The 16,846-nt window shown below is 39.5% G+C and overlaps 1 pseudogene; it reads right to left on the bottom strand.

The window, feature by feature from the left end:
* Positions 1 to 5,139: 5,139 nt before the first annotated feature.
* On the bottom strand, positions 5,140 to 5,240 carry LOC143590926 (small nucleolar RNA R71; annotated as a pseudogene).
* Between the last annotated feature and the right edge of the window lie 11,606 nt (positions 5,241 to 16,846).

Raw genomic sequence — 16,846 nt, 5'->3', positions numbered from 1 at the left:
GAGGAGAGAGATGAGTTAGTTAATGAGGAGATAGTGATGGAGACTCCTGGGAGGGTGCAACCTAGGCTAGGCCTAGCAAGTACCGCACCTACCAGAGAGCCCATAGTTAGAGGGAGTGAGGAGAAGAAACCGAGAGAGGTTAGGCCATCACCACTTATAGATCATGCTCGTATCCCGTACCCAGCCCGTGTTAAGAATCAGAACTTTACTAGAGAGTACGGGAACTTCTTAGATATGTTTAGGCAACTTAGGATTAATCTTCTGTTTATCGAGGCCCTCTAGCATATGCCGAAATATGCCAAGTTTTTGAAAGATCTTCTTAAACGAAAGGAAAGTCTGGAGGAGCTTTCAACCGTTCCACTGAACGGAGAGTGTTCGGCAGTAGTACTCAATAAGGTTCCGGAAAAGTTACCCGATCCCGGTGTTTTCACTGTTCCATGTTTGTTCGGTAGGGATACCTCGTGCCAAGCATTGGCCAACCTATGAGCTAGCATAAACTTAATGTCGTATTCGTTGTATGAGAGGCTAGACCTAGGAGAACTCACCCCCACCCGTATGTCATTGTTTTTAGCCAACCATTCAGTGAAGTATCCTAGGGGGATCATTGAAAACTTGCTCGTGAAAGTAAATAATTTAGTTTTCCCCGTAGATTTTGTGGTTTTAGATATGGAGGCCGATGAGAGAGTTCCTATTATTTTAGGTCTTCCATTCTTGCATACTGCTAGGGCACTCGTTGATGTTTTTGATGGTAAGATCACTCTTAGAGCCGGCGACAATAGTGCCACTTATGTTGCCAAATCCATGAGACACCCGAGTGGTCAAGACTGTCTCATTGATCCATGTCATCCCGTTTATGCAATTGAGTCTTTTATTCCGGGCATGAATCCACGTCTTGAGCACCCCTGTTCCGTCAGAGTTTGGTTAGAGAAGGAGAGAGAGGCCGCGAGTTCTCGAGAGTCGATGGAGTTTGATAGAGAGAGAGAGGTGGTGGTCTGCAAAAGTTTGCGGAGTTTGGAAAAGTTGGAGATGAGAGGAATATGATTGGTAATTGGTCGTATCGTGATGCAGTTTCTTGGGGGACCATGGAGTTTGACCGAGGTGGAGGAAGCTCCACTTGGACAGCAGAGTAGTTTACACAGTAGAGTGTCTTGAGTGAAAACTCAAGTGTAGAGTTTGTATAGTTAGTCCATTTTTATTTTTGAGTCTTGTCGTGTTACTAACGTAGTTTTTTGTAGTTCTTCTTTGTTTTTGTTTTCAAGTTTTGCAGGTGTTGAACTAGAAAAATGACCCCCATGAAGTATAATGCAAAAATTCAAGTGTAGGGATGGAGTAGCGGAGCGGTATACTTTTTGTTTATTTATTTGTTGTTATTTACGTTTTATATATTGGGTAGGTTGGTTGGTATGGTGAAACACTTTAACTGTTTAAATCTATCAAGTTGATAAGATATGTTTTAGATATTGTTTGTTGTGTTTGCCATTTCCGTTCGTGTGTGAGAGAATGAGATACCGTTTATTGAGCACGTTCAGAGTTGGTGGGCATTTATGGAAGAAGACTTTAGCATCAATTCTCATGCGCATATTACCAGCTAAGTCTTTTCCATTATCTATCTTGCTTGTTTATTTTTATTTTTATGTTTTGTTTTTGGTTTTTTTGTATTCCGATTTTATTTTTATTTTTCGTCCTTATCCTTGCATTGAGGACAATGCAAAATTTAAATGTGGGGATATGACATTTGAGTCATGGTTTTTATGAAAAAAAAAGGTTTTGAAAAATGTCCCTTGATTTTGTCTCTTTTTGCACATAAATGGGAGATGAGGATATTTACAGGGAATCGATTTTTCAAACTACTAATAATAAGATATAATTAAAGAAAGCGTACCTAGCTTGGGATGTGTCGGTAGGCCCAACTAGTCTTGAAAGGTTTTCCATTGCATATTCTTAATAAACCTAATTAAATCATAGATTTTGTGGGTTATCATCCTAGGGGGGACAGTGAAGCTGAAATTCGATAAGGTATAGGGAGTATTACCATGAGCTGATTACCCTAAGTTGGTGAGAATTAAATGCACTTTAAAATTAGCATGCCACTCCGTTTTATGAAAATAAATAAAGAGTGGTGGCGCCCCACAAATGTCCAATTTTTTACGAGCTTTAGTCTTTAGTTATATATTTTTAGGTTAAAGATGCCTAAGTGCACAATAAAAAAAATAAAAATAAAAATAAATAAATAAATAAATAAATTTAAAAAAAAGAAAAGAAAAAGTGAGAAAAGTTATGTGATGACAAATGGCAAAGAAGCATTCTCAAAAAAATAGAAAAAGAGGCCAAAGTGCACATACCAGACGAGACTGAGAGTTTACGTGTTACCAAGGGGATGGCGACTCTGAGGATACACTATTAGGGCTCGAAAGTTTCTATTCAATAAATATTTTCTTAGGCATATATAGGAAAAAGTCCAATCATATTTAGGGCATGCTCGTACGACCTCACTTGACCTATCATCCATAATTCCATCTAAGTGCATTTTTTTCTTACCATTAAGGGGTTGTTATCTTATGGTGATATGTTGAACCAGTTTGCTTCAACTCGATTATTTTTAATTGTATTTACTATGCTTGAGTGGGTGTAGGTGGATCTTAACTCCAAAGGTGTGAGACCCATAGGTTTTTGATATCACATGAATTTAAATGCTTAATGTGCTTGGGGGCTTGATAGGCCGGTGACGGGTGGATCATAGAGCCACCCTTAAGTGTAGTAATTCTAACTAAATCGCATGCGTTTATGTTTAATTTTAAGGAATTGGAATACTAAATTATATTGTGTGATTGCAGGCTTGAAAAGCTAGAGATTGGCGTTACAAGAACATAGGCGAAAATAGTGAAGAAAATGGAGCTAGAATGAGAGAGATACGCAGAAAACAAGAGACGGAAGCAAGCTCCACCGTGGCCTATGGTCAAGACCGTGGACCACGGTCCACCTGAAGTAACTTTGGCAGAACCCACCGTACCGTGGGTTATATGGGAACCGTGGAAGGAACCGTAGTCCACGGTCTGTCCATGTCGTAACAGCAATTGTTTTGTGACTTTAAATGGCCGTTTTGGCTAATCTTTTCATCAAGAAACATCGAGGGACGATTTTTGGAGTGCAAGACATTGTTTTTGGGGTTTGTAATCATTGGATTATGTTCTTGATTTTTATAAACAAGAGAATTGAAGTGATGATTCATCAAACCATGTGTGGCTAATTCCCTTGGTGATCATCTTGGATGTAAGGTTTAATTGATACACTTGATATGCTTTGATTTTTAGAATAATAACTTTGCAATGCTTGTCTAGTTATTATGGTGTTTTATTGATTGATTGTAACTTGTTGCTTGTATTTGATCATAACCTAAACCATACGTTCTTGGTGCCAATGGCAATCGAGATATCATGGGAGGAATTAGGGTTGAATATTAGTTAATTGATTATCGGGTAACAACCTTACGTTTTATTAATCCAAGTACTTAGTTCCCTTTTATCACAAACAAGTAATCAAACATGAACTATGTCAATGTGGTTCTTTCTAGTAAGCATAAACATTAGTGTTGATTTAAACCTGAAATCTAAGATGATCGCTTTTGTTTAATCAGTTTACAAATCTAAATACAAGTGTCCTATTTTATTTTAGTTAATCTAAAAACCAAACAATCAAATCTGAATTTTCTTTTATATAATTTTAGTGTAATTTTGCTTTCTGTTATAGCTACTGGTAAACACGCATTCCACAAACTCCTCGTGTTCGATACCCATTTACCGCTATCTATTTAGTTGTAATTGGTTTATTTTTGCGCGTCTTCGACCTCGTGTCAAATTTTGGCCCCGTTGCCGGGGAGTAGTGCACAACATGTGTTATTTTTGTAGTTTTTATTTAAATTGTTATTGTCAGTTTTACGCGGTTTGTGCTAGTGTGCAGGTACTTACAGGTATATGCATACAAGACGCTCTCGGTCTTCATCACCGTTAGTGTTTGATCCTGAAATCGAGAGAACCTTTCGTCAGAACCGGATTCTACAAGGGAAAACAAAGTTATTGGGTCGCCAAGGACAAAAAGTCGAACAACTAACACCACAATCATGGCTTCGGAACAAACCGTACCGCCGATGCCACCACCCATTAATTCACCAAACCCACCATCTACTGTACCCATTACCACCACCAATTCCACAGAACCTACTACAGCTGCGTTTAGCTTTCAGCCACCAGTTAACCTCCCACCCTTGACAAATTTCATGCCTATTCAAGGACAATCATCAAACTCACCAGACAATCATCCTTCCAATCTCAAAAAAATCCACCTTATCAACAACCATACACATTTACCCAAGACCCACCTATAATTCATACTTCATCGGGTCAAAGATCGGGCCCGCATTTGTTTGGTGCACCACGGTATGGTGATGGCAATGAAGGATATGAAGATTTTGAAGAAGGATATTCAAGCGGGGTTGGTGGGAATCAGTTGAGGATTCATGGGCAGTTTGGGTATGGATCCAACTTTCAACCGCAACAACAAGTGCAAAAATGGAGTGGACCACATGTCAATCAAATACAACAACCACAACCATTGCAACAAGTTCCACAAAAACCGCAATTTCAACAACCTCAATTTCAACAACCAAATCCCCAACCGCAAGTTCAACAAAATGTGCAACAAAGGCCCGTTTACTGACAAATGGGTCAACCAAGAGTACCATTGGGGGTATCAAGAAGACATGCAAGGGAAATGGTTAGGGGAATAAAGGCTCATTTTCGACCGATCATCACCAATAACCCATCTCCGGTGGTTATTCCTCAAAACCACCAAGGAAGAACATTTGAGGTGAGAACCAATGCGCTCCAAAGTTTACCAAAGTACAAGGGTTTGGCAACGGAAGAACCCTATTTTCATTTGGAGGCGTATGAATCTATTTGCAACACGATTGGGGGTCAAGCTTTTACACCGGATGAGGTGAAATTGGTTTTATTTCAATTTTCGTTTGAGGATAAGGCGAAGAGATGGTTTTACACATTGCCGTCCGCATCGATTTATACTTGGGCCGAGATACAACAAAGGTTCTTAGAAGAGTTTTACACGGCCCAAAAGACTAATGATGCGAGACGAAGTTTGAGGTCTTTCCAACAACAATCGGGTGAAATGTTTCATGAAGCATTCGAGAGGTTCAACATGATGATCAAGAATTGTCCTCATCATGGTATAGTTCTTTGGGAGTTTTTGAATGCTTTTCATGAAGGGTTGAATGCGTAAGATGAAAGGGATTTGATGTCAATCACAAATGGTACTTTCGGTACCAATTATGAACAAGATGATTGGGCATTCTTGGAATAAATGTCGGTCACATAGGAGAGAAAGGCTCAAACTGCAAGAAGAGCAAGACCGGCAATTGGAAGACCGCAAGTTCATGCCGTGGAAGATGTGGGGGTACAAACTACTAATCAAAGAATTGATGTTTGTACCAATTGTAATGAGTTGGGTCATGAGGCTGATGTGTGTACGGTAGGCCAAGTACAAGTTGAAGAGGTAAATGCACTTCAAGGTCAAGGGGGTGGTAATCAGAATTTCAACATGAACTCAAACACTTACCACCCCGGGTTGAGAAATCATCCAAATTTCCGTTATGGAAATCAAGCAACTCAACTCAATCCGAATTTCCAAGGGACTTCTCAAACCACCTTTATCGCTCGTCAACAATACTTCAACCAAGGAAATAAAAGTCAATTTCAAGGAATGGGTGGTAATCAAGGTGGGTCTTCGGGCCAAAGTTCATCAAGTGGGAATGAAGTGATGGACTTGCTTAAGATGATGCAGCAAGAGATGCAAAAGAGGAATCAGTTGGATGAAGCTCGTGTACAAAAGGATGAAATTTGTGATAAGGCCATTCAATCATTGACAACTCAAATGGGCCAACTTGCAACCGAGGTATCTAACTTGAAGAAGAACAAAGGTCAACTCCCGAGTAACACCAAGGTGAACCCTACTCACACTACTTCTCACAATGTACCGATTAATCAGGTAAGTGTTTTAAGAAGTGGTAAGGAATTTAAAATCAATACCACACCGGAATTAGTTGAAGGTGTGGTAGAGGATGTGACGGGGGTAGAAAGTGAAGATGCACAAGTTTCACCCATTCAACCCCCTAAACCATCAACGTTTTCAAACAAAGATTCGGGTCAAAATGAACTATTAAACGATAAAAGCAAGGAAGTGGGAGAGGTTCCAATTCCATTTCCTTCAACTTTGATCGATCCGGGTAATTAAAACATGATTTTAAAACGGGGTCCTCAAAAGGAGGAGATGTTGGAGGTATTTAAACAGGTTAAGTGAATTTACCTTTACTTGAAGCAATAAAACAAGTAACCGCTTATGCAAAATTTTTAAAAGAATTATGCACTCAAAAGAGGCAACAAAAAGTGCCTTAATGGGTAGATTTAACCGAGCGGGTAAGTGCGGTTTTAAAAGGAGACCTCCCTCCTAAGCTTCAAGATCAGGGAACACCCTTAATTAACATTCAAGTGGGTGATTTTCAAATGTCTAGGGCGTTATTGGATCTTGGGGCCGGAGTAAGTATTCTCCCAGGGGGTTTATATGACCAATACGACTTTGGTCCTTTGAAACGTGTGGAGACCACGGTTGTATTGGCCGATTTATCTCATAAACTTCCCCGTGGAATCGTACGGGATGTAATTGTGAAGGTAGAGGATTTTTATTATCCTGTGGATTTTTTGGTGTTGGATTATTCATCAGGTGACTGAAGTCAACAACAAAATGTTATCTTGGGTCGACCATTTTTTAACACGGCCCATGCAATCATTGATTGTAGATATGGTACCGTTGACATGGCTTTTGGCAACCGGAAAATGCGTTTAAATGTTTTACTAATCTTGCTAATTCTTTGAGTGGTGAAGAATGTTTTTTGGCAGATGTGGTGGATCATTGCAATCCTCATGAATTTGATGAGGATTGTGTAGAGGCTTGTCTTTGTGATGATTCTGAACAGGTACACGTTTGTGCTTTACGGATGGAGGAACAAAAACAGAATGTGCTAGCTCTACAAGAGGGAAGACCACTATGGACACAACAATGGGAGAGTTTGCCAAAGGAAATCAATTCGGATACCAAACCATCTTTGGAGTGTCCACCAAAAGTGGAGTTGAAGGAGCTCCCGAGTCACTTGAAGTATGTGTTTTTAGGGGAGAATGAAACCCTCCCAGCTATCATTGCTTCGAATTTGGAGTAAGAGCAAGAGCGGGCATTAGTGAAGGTGTTGGAAGCATATAAGCAGCTATTGGATGGACGCTTGCAGATTTAAAAGGTATTAGTCCTTCTATTGTTATGCATAAAACAATTACAGATGAGGAGGCAAAACCAACAAGGGAGACTTAAAGGAGATTGAACCCGAATTGCGGGAAGTGGTGAAAAAAGAGGTAATCAAGTGGTTGGATGCAGGGATTATTTATCACATTTCAGACAGCTCATGGGTGAGCCCGACACAGGTAGTGCCCAAGAAAGCCGGCATCCAGGTAATAAAAGATGATAAAGGTGACCAAATCGCCACCCGACCGGTAACCGGGTGGCGAGTGTGCATTGATTATAGAAAATTAAATACCGCAACCTCAAAAGACCATTTTCCATTACCATTCATTGATCAAATAATTGAAAAACTTTCGGGTCAAAAATATTATTGTTTTTTGGATGGGTATTCGGGTTATAATCAAATTGCAATTCATCCCGATGACCAACACAAAACCACTTTTACTTGTCCATATGGTACCTTTGCTAGAAGGATGCCATTTGGATTGTGTAATGCCCCTGCTACTTTTCATAGATTCATGATGAGCATATTTTCAGACATGGTCAGGGATTCACTTGAAGTTTTTATGGATGACTTTTCTATTTTTGGTTCAACTTTTGAGTCTTGTCTCAATGATTTAGAAAAAGTGTTAAAACGTTGTGTTGAGACAAACTTGGTGTTAAGTTGGGAGAAAAGTCATTTCATGGTACAAGAAGGTATTGTGTTGGGTCATGTGGTTTCAAGTAGGGGGATGGAAGTTGATCAAGCAAAAATTAGAGTAATTTCATCTTTGCCACCCCCGAAAAATGTTAAAGGGGTGAGATCGTTTTTGGGACATGCTGGGTTCTATAGGAGATTTATTAAAGGTTTTAGTGCAATTTCAAAACCTTTATGTAATCTTCTATTGAAAGATACCCCCTTTGAGTTTACTAATGAGTGTTTGCAAGCGTTTGACAGTTTGAAGGAAAAGTTAGTACAAGCACCAATCCTACAATCACCGGATTGGTCAAAGCCGCTCGAGATTATGTGTGATGCTAGTGATAGCACGGTGGGAGCGGTTTTGGGTCAATGAGTGGACAAAAAGCCGGTGGTGATCTATTATGCGAGCAAAACTTTATCCGAGGCACAATTGAACTACACCACCACCGAAAAGGAGTTGCTTGCGGTGGTGTATGCCTTAGATAAGTTTCGCTCGTATATTTTGGGAAGTAAAGTTGTGGTGTACTCGGATCATAGTGCGGTACGTTATTTGATGGAAAAGAAAGATGCGAAGCCACGATTGATTCGATGGGTGTTATTATTACAAGAGTTCGATCTTGAAATTCGTGATAAGAAGGGTTGTGAGAATGTAGTTGCGGATCATTTGTCGCGAATTACCCTTGAGGGTGTTGATGATCCGAGGGAGATAAACGAGAAATTTCCGGATGAACAGTTGCTTGTTGTTTCAACTGCACCGTGGTATGCTCATTATGTCAATTATTTAGCCACTGGGGCAATTCCAGAATTTTGGTCAAAGAAGAGAAGGCAACAATTTGCGGCCCATGTTAAACAATACATTTGGGATGAACCGGATCTTTTCAAGATCGGAGCAGAACAAGTAGTGAGAAGATGTGTACCCGAGAATGAAGTACAAGAGATTTTGAAACATGCCCATTCATCGGCATGTGGTGGCCATTTTAGGGTTCTAAAATGGGGTACAAGGTACTTATGTGTGGGTTTTATTGTCCAACAATTTTTAAAGATGCCAATGAATATGCTAGGCATTGTTTAAATAGTCAAAGAATGGGGGGTATATCGAAGAGAAACGAAATGCCTCTACAACCTATTTTGGTTGTTGACATTTTTGATGTATGGGGCATAGACTTCATGGGCCCGTTTCCAAACTCATGTGGGTATCTCTATATTCTTGTTGCGGTTGACTATGTGTCAAAGTGGGTAGAAGCGGTTGCAACAAGAACTAATGATCATTCAGTGGTGTGCAATTTTATTCAATCCAACATCTTCTCAAGGTTTGGGATTCCCCGAATTATCAAAAGTGATGATGGATCACATTTCAAGAACTTTGCATTTGGCAAATTGTTGAAACGTTATGGTGTGAATCACCGAATTGCAACGCCTTACCATCCTCAAACAAGTGGCCAAGTTGAAGTTTCGAGTCGACAAATCAAAGAAATATTTAATGAAGACATTGCGGGTTGATAGAAAAGATTGGTCGATTAAGTTGGAGGATGCATTGTGGGCCTATCGCACGGCCTACAAGAAACCGATTGGTACCACTCCTTATCGGTTGGTGTATGGGAAGGGTTGTTATTTGCCAATGGAGTTGGCTCACCCAACATTATGGGCGATTAAAAATGTTAATTTGGATTACAAGGAAGCTGGTGAGTTAAGGAAGTTGAAATTGAACGTATTGGAAGAAATCCGGGATGAGGCATATGAATGTGCATCGAATTACAAGGAGAAATTGAAGAGGGTGCATGATGCCAAGATAAGGAAACGAACATTTGAGGTTGGGCAAAAAGTGTGGCTTTATAATTCAAGACTCAAACTCTTTCCCGTGAAGCTTAAAAGCAAATGGATGGGCCCATATGTGATCACAAGAGTCGGGAGGTTTGGTGATGTGGAGATTGAAGACAAGCAAAGTCAAGTTAAGCAAGTTGTGAACGGACATCGCCTCAAACCTTATTTGGAAGGAAAGGATTTGAACATGATTGACAAAGATAAGGTGAGTTTCCTTCTAAGCTTACCGGATGGCTCCATTTCGTAAAGGAAAGGCTCAGGTATGTTGTATAGTGTAAATAGTTTTTGTTAATTATTTATTTTTTTTAAAATTACCTTTCTCATGCGAGTGTGTTCGAACCAAGTGTGGGGAAGTTCTTAGGAATTTCTTTACCGTGTTGAGGACAACTTGGGTTTTTCCTAGGGGGGTAGGGTAATTTACATTTCTAATTGTTAGTGTGAGTTTGTTAATACGTTAAAAAAAAACTTTCAGGTTCAGCGTGGCCCACAGTCCAATTAACGTGGGTCACGGTCCAGATTATGATCACGGTACGGTGGCTTCTGTTCGTTTTGGTTCAACATCACCGTGGACCACGGTTCCCACCGTGGCCCATGGTCCGAGCTGCATATTCGTTGACCTTGGTCAACTGTGGACCACGATTCACACCGTGGCCCACGGTGCGCGTTCCTCTGCTGCAATTTGACGGGTTTTAAGGTACATAAACGAATTTTATTTTTTTACAACATATTTCAGCCACAAACTTCACCAACCATCTTCTCTACTTTCATACTTTATCTTTCAAACCCTAATTTCACCATCACTTCTTCCAATTAACCACCAAAACCTAAGTTGTTAACCACTTTGTGAGTGAATTTGTGAGAGGATTAACAATACAAACCTTATTCCCTTTCATTCGTAAGCTGTAACCTGATTGTGAGGGTTAGGGTTCCGAAAATTTCAAAGATTTTTGGGGTTTTCTTGTTTGCCTGTGACAAGTGCTTGTTTATCACCATAAACATCAAATCAAGGTATGTTCATTATCAATTCTTTGAATACATTGTAACAATTGTTAAGGTAGTGTTGATTTGTGTAAACCCACTTGCTTGTTGGCTATAATGGTTACAAATTATAGTTGTGGATAAGAGATAAATGCTTGAAATTAGTGATTTTTCATTGAAAAAATTGAAAATTTGAGTGTTTATTGAAGTTTTGTGATATTGAAAATATAATGAGTTGATTATCCACAACTATGGTAACAAGCAAGTGTGGGGAGAAACATATTGAATTGATTTGCTTGTTTTGGTGGTTTTTGTGTGTAGATGGGACGAACTTCGGATAAAGGTAAAGGAAAGGCAACATCTTCGAGTGGCCAGGCTGCGCAAGCTAAGCGACAACGGTTGAGAGAGGAGCAAGAGCATGTGCAAGTAGAAATCCAAAAACCCAACTGGAAGGGTGGGGTATTATCGAGTTATGCTTTAGAATGGAAACCTGAGTTGTTCAAGGATAAGATGAGTACCATAAGAGAAAGGTTGGAAGGGTTCATGTGTGAGAAGGATGTGACCGACTCAGGGTTTGAAGCATGTAGCTTGTTCGACAAATTCGAAGCATTAGGTTGGGAAGCTGCTTTCCAGTGTTACGATGGAGAGAGCACGGTGTTATATGATAGGGAGATTGAGGAGTGGGTATCTACCTGGAGGTGCCCACCGTTTAGGAAAGGTTCGGAGATGAAGTTGATCGGTACTGTGGGTGGAACGACGGTGGAGATGTCTTTCGAGACACTCATTCAAATTGCTAAGTTCGACAGCAAGCCATTCAATTCGTACGTCTATCTGTCGGTTAGAGATTTGTTTGACCATCTTGACAAAAGTCCTCAATGGTATAATATATTATCGTCCGTGTTGAAAGGGGGAAGAGGTACAGGCTCGAATTTTAAAAGAATAGAGTTGAGGATTGAGGCTCAATTGCTAATGACAATATGTCTATCCAATGTGGTGCCACGTCGGAGCGACATTTCAGTGGTAAGAAACAATGACATGCCTGTTTTGGCCGCATTGATGACTGGCAAGCCGCGAATTTCCTTTCGCTATTTAGCTATGTTAAACATATGGACGAGTAGAGAGAGCAACAAGAGAAAGTTAATCCCTCACTGCCGATTTATCATGGCGATACTGAAGTTGCATGGCGCCATTCCAGCTGGCGCAATTGGGTTGAAGAAGATATTTACGGAACACAAGTTGATGCGTTGGGGCCAGGTTGGATATATACCAAGAGTGAAAGATACCATTAGTTGAAGAACGGTAATGAGAAATTGAGAGTATTAAGGGAGGATGTTGAACAAGAAGCGGGTGAAGACCAGGAGGACATAATGGAGGAAGGAAGTGACGATGAAGACATGGAGGTGGTTGGTGGTGATGAGAATACAGGTGGTAGTGGATCCCAACAAAGGGGTTGGGACTATTCTTCGGGATATGCTTCATATGGAGACAATTGGGCCCACATGGGTTCGATAAATGAGGTGGTGGAGAGCATTGGCCCTCCACTTTCGATAATTGGATGGAGGAGGCCCGAGCCCTTTTCGACCACCAAACTATCATTGGGCTTATCATGAAATAGCCGAGAAAGAGAAGCATGACCGTAACGAGATGTGGAACCGTGCTCACAGCCTATGCGTGGGAGCACGAATCAAACATGCGGTATATGGATGACCGAAATAGGAGAATGCACGAACAATGGCATGCAGGTGAAGAGGTCGTTCCAGATCCACTAAGTGTGGATTACACATATTTGCCTCCATACGACGGCTCTGTGCGATACCCCGAGCCTCCATTGCGTCACTCCATGTGGGTGGATCCGATGCAGTCGATGGCACCCACCACCACCATCATCGGGAGAGGGCAGCAACGGCGGAAGTGGAGCTTTCAACTTTGGCGAATTTTTGGACTTTATGACCTCCATTTTCGGGCCGCCGCAACCGCCCTACTACAAATAGGACTTCATTGTACCAGGTGCTCTTTGTTTTGTATATTTTGTGTATATTGGTGTTTTTATGCTATGCTTTGTGTATTTGGGGGGTTGGGAGGAGAATGTTATGGTTATGAAAATTGGTGGTGTTTCGCGTGTTTTTAATTCTTTAAAACCATACATTGGGGACAATGTATCCCAAGTGTGGGGACGGGAAATTTTTCATAAATTTAAAAAAATTTAAAAATTAAAAAAAAAAGAGGGAATAATTGAAAGAAAAACACCGGAAAAGTGGTAAGATAGGAAGGGTAAAGGCTTGGTCCCGTATCATGGTCAGGTTCCTTTGTATGATTATGGCTTAGTTGTTGGGTATGAGTTCTGTTAAATTTCTAGCTAAAGGTGACATGTTTTGAGTTAGTTATCTCATGTAATAGGAGTAATTTGAGAATCGGGGTGCATACAGTAGTGAGATAGACAATGTGACCTTCCTTGTTAGAACTCGTGCAATGATTGCTTTCCGAGACCTTAGCTTGGTATGCGTGCAAAAAGGATAGAGGTAATTAGGACAAGCCTCGTTTGGGATGAGTGAGAGTGTGGGTCTTGGGGGTTGGGCCTCATACATTACAAATATGAGCGTGGGCAATGTGAGGGGTGGGGGTTTGGTCTTTAGATACCCAATTTTGAACCTAGTGCTTATTGATTATCGATTACCTTGACATATTTATTCGTGAAAAGATCCGGCCTAGTTAATAGGTATGATATGTAATTATTGATTTATTGAAGAAGTATGAAGAAATAGTAAGTTGTTAGTTTGCTTTTGTTTGCAATATTGAAAAAAAAATAAAAAAAAAAATAAACAATTCAGTATGTTAGTTAGAAAAGTTACAGCATTTTGTGAAGTTGTATGTAATAACGTGGCTGGATCTGATCGCATCTGCTACTTTCAAAATTCCCATTCCGCACCTAAACCTTTGGCCTCATTACAACCCGAGATAAGACCTCTTGATTTGCACAATTACTAAAGCAATTGTAAGTGGAGGTTTGACAGTTGCATGAGCTTATTATAGTAGGATTGCACATGTGTCCGAGTATTGATAATTGGGATTAAGGCACCGGATTGAGATATACTTGTGTATGGATATTGCATGAGATAAATTAAAGAAACATGTTAGGTTTGGCTAGAGATTTAATTATTTGACTGTGTTGAAATTGTGAAGTATGGCTATAGTTTATATGAGATACAAGGAATAGGGTATGATTAGGGACCTTGACCGAACTAGGCTTGTGGTATGTTTGGTGGTGTGTTTTGAAAGCAATTGTGGTTTCAAATGTTGCTTGAGGGCAAGCAACGTGTAAGTGTGGGGATGTGACGGGTGGATCATAGAGCCACCCTTAAGTGTAGTAATTCTAACTAAATCGCTTGCGTTTATGTTTAATTTCAAGGAATTGGAATACTACATTATATTGTGTGATAGCAGGCTTGAAAAGCTAGAGAATGGCGTTACAAGAACATAGGCGAAAACGGTGAAGAAAATGGAGCTAGAACGAGAGAGATACGCAGAAAACAAGAGACAGACGCAAGCTCCACCGTGGCCCACGGTCTAGACCGTGGACCACGGTCCACCTGAAGTAACTTTGGCAGAACCCACCGTACCATGGGTTATATAGGAACCGTGGAAGGAACCATGGCCCACGGTCCATGTCATAACAGCAATTGTTTTGTGACTTTAAATGGTCTTTTTGGCTAATCTTTTCATCAAGAAACATTGGGGGACGATTTTTGGAGTGCAAGACATTGTTTTTGGGGTTTGTAATCATTGGATTATGTTCTTGATTGTAATAAACAAGAGAATTGAAGTGATGATTCATCAAACCATGTGTGGCTAATTCCCTTGGTGATCATCTTGGATGTAAGGTTTAATTGATACACTTGATATGCTTTGATTTCTAGAATAATAACTTTGCAATGTTTGTCTAGTTATTATGGTGTTTGATAAATTGATTGTAACTTGTTTCTTGTATTTGATCATAACCTAAACCATATGTTCTTGGTGCCAATGGCAATCGAGATATCATGGGAGGAATTAGGGTTGAATATTAGTTAATTGATTATCGAGTAACAAACTTGCGTTTTATTAATCCAGGTACTTAGTTCCCTTTTATCACAAACAAGTAATTAAACATGTACTATGTATATGTGGTTCTTTCTAGTAAGCATAAACATTAGTGTTGATTTAAACCTGAAATCTAAGATGATCGCTTTTGTTTAATCAGTTTACAAATCTAAATAGTTGTTTTGCAAGTGTCCTATTTTATTTTAGTTAATCTAAAAACCAAACAATCAAATTTGAATTTACTTTTATATAATTTTAGTGTAATTTTGCTTTCTGTTATAGCTACTGGTAAACACACATTCCACAAACTCCTCGTGTTCGATACCCATTTACCGCTATCTATTTAGTTGTAATTGGTTTATTTTTGCGCGAGTCTTCGACCTCGTGTCCGCTGGTGGCTGCATTTAAGTGGATAACAATATCGGCAATCGCGATTTTTCCGTTTATCTGAACTTTAAGATAACATTATATGTTTGTAAGACTGTATTTCTCCGATTCTGATCCCATTGCAATTAGACTTTTTCAGGGACGAAAAAGAGATAAGTGTGGGGATATTTGATATAATGCTTAATATATATAAATCCCTTGTATATTTTAATTAATATTTTATTAGTTATTGTTTGGTTTTATTAAAATTTGTATATTACTAACATACTTGAATAATGTAGGTTCCGGAACTTGTTCATGGTTAAAAAGGGTAAAAAAAAAGAGCTAAAACAAGCCAAACCGGTGAACCGAAGCATCCGAATTAAACCGGACCGCATCAGGAAACAAACCAGACCGGTCAGTCCCCCTCATCTGGAGCACCGCGCGACCGGGAGGCCAAATCCCGTCGCGCGGCGCTCTAGGCAACCAGTTTCTCGAATTTTCTTCGTTTTTTTATCAGTTTTAGGCCTAGGAAACCTATATAAACACCCCTAAACTTAATCCTGAGCATACCCTGCGAACCAAGGCGGAATTTGGAGTTTTCTGGAGCTTAGGATTGCAATATTTGGCGGGTTTGAAGGCAAGAAATCAGCCGGTGAAGTGCCAATCGATCAAGAACGAAGACAACGGGTTTTATCACCTATTTTCTTCCGTTTACATTATTTTTCACCATGATTTCCTTTAAGTTTGTTTTGTTTTATTATATGATACTAGGCTAAACATTATAGACTGCCTAGGCTTATGACGAACCTACTTTGACGTTGTGTTTTGATTTGGGATTTATTTGTCGCTATGGTTTTGTGATTTAGTAAAAGGTTTAATTATATTAAATTGATGCGTATGGATATTTAGGATTGTTTGATTAATTGTTATTATTCCATAGTTGCCTTGATTATTGTTTGTCATTATGATAGGTTGCTATTAGGTCATCTACTTTGTGTTTTTGAGTATTTTATGGTTGATTCGCGATTAGATCATAGGAATAATAATTATTAATTAAATAAACCTAAGTGTACTGCTGACTTAAATCTATAAAGTGCTAGGTTATTGATAGATCTTTATTATTTAATCTTGCTAGATTTAGTTCTTCGTAAGGAGTCCGTCAAGGTTTGATTATTTATTATTGTCTATTAAATCAATTAAATATATTAAACTGTCTTTGATTTCCACGCTGTAAGGTAGGATTTCATATAAAGGAACTAAGTAATAAATAATTAGGTGACCGTAAGGAAACTTGATTTTTAATACTGGTGTGCGTTAAAACTTATTAGAAACCCATAGGTGTCTCTTCAGAAGGTCAGGGGTCCTGTTCGGGTTTTCTCTTAGGTGTCTATTTTACGATCCCAGTCCATAACTAAATATTTTCCCGATTAATTAACAACTGAAATTTAGGGGATTCTGGCCTATGTAGTTATCTCATCATCATCTGAATTAAGTCCAAGTTATAAGTTAAGTCGTCTTTAGTTTTCTTAATTAGTTTAAAATTAGTTTATTAGTAAAACCCCCCTTACA

This window comes from Bidens hawaiensis, unplaced genomic scaffold (assembly GCF_021521415.1).
Source record: "Bidens hawaiensis isolate Kalapana, Puna unplaced genomic scaffold, B.hawaiensis_p1.1 tig00039060_1, whole genome shotgun sequence".
Classification (NCBI taxonomy): Eukaryota; Viridiplantae; Streptophyta; class Magnoliopsida; order Asterales; family Asteraceae; genus Bidens; species Bidens hawaiensis.
The sequence above is the reverse complement of the archived record's forward strand: the minus strand, read 5'-3'. Positions and strand labels throughout refer to the sequence as shown.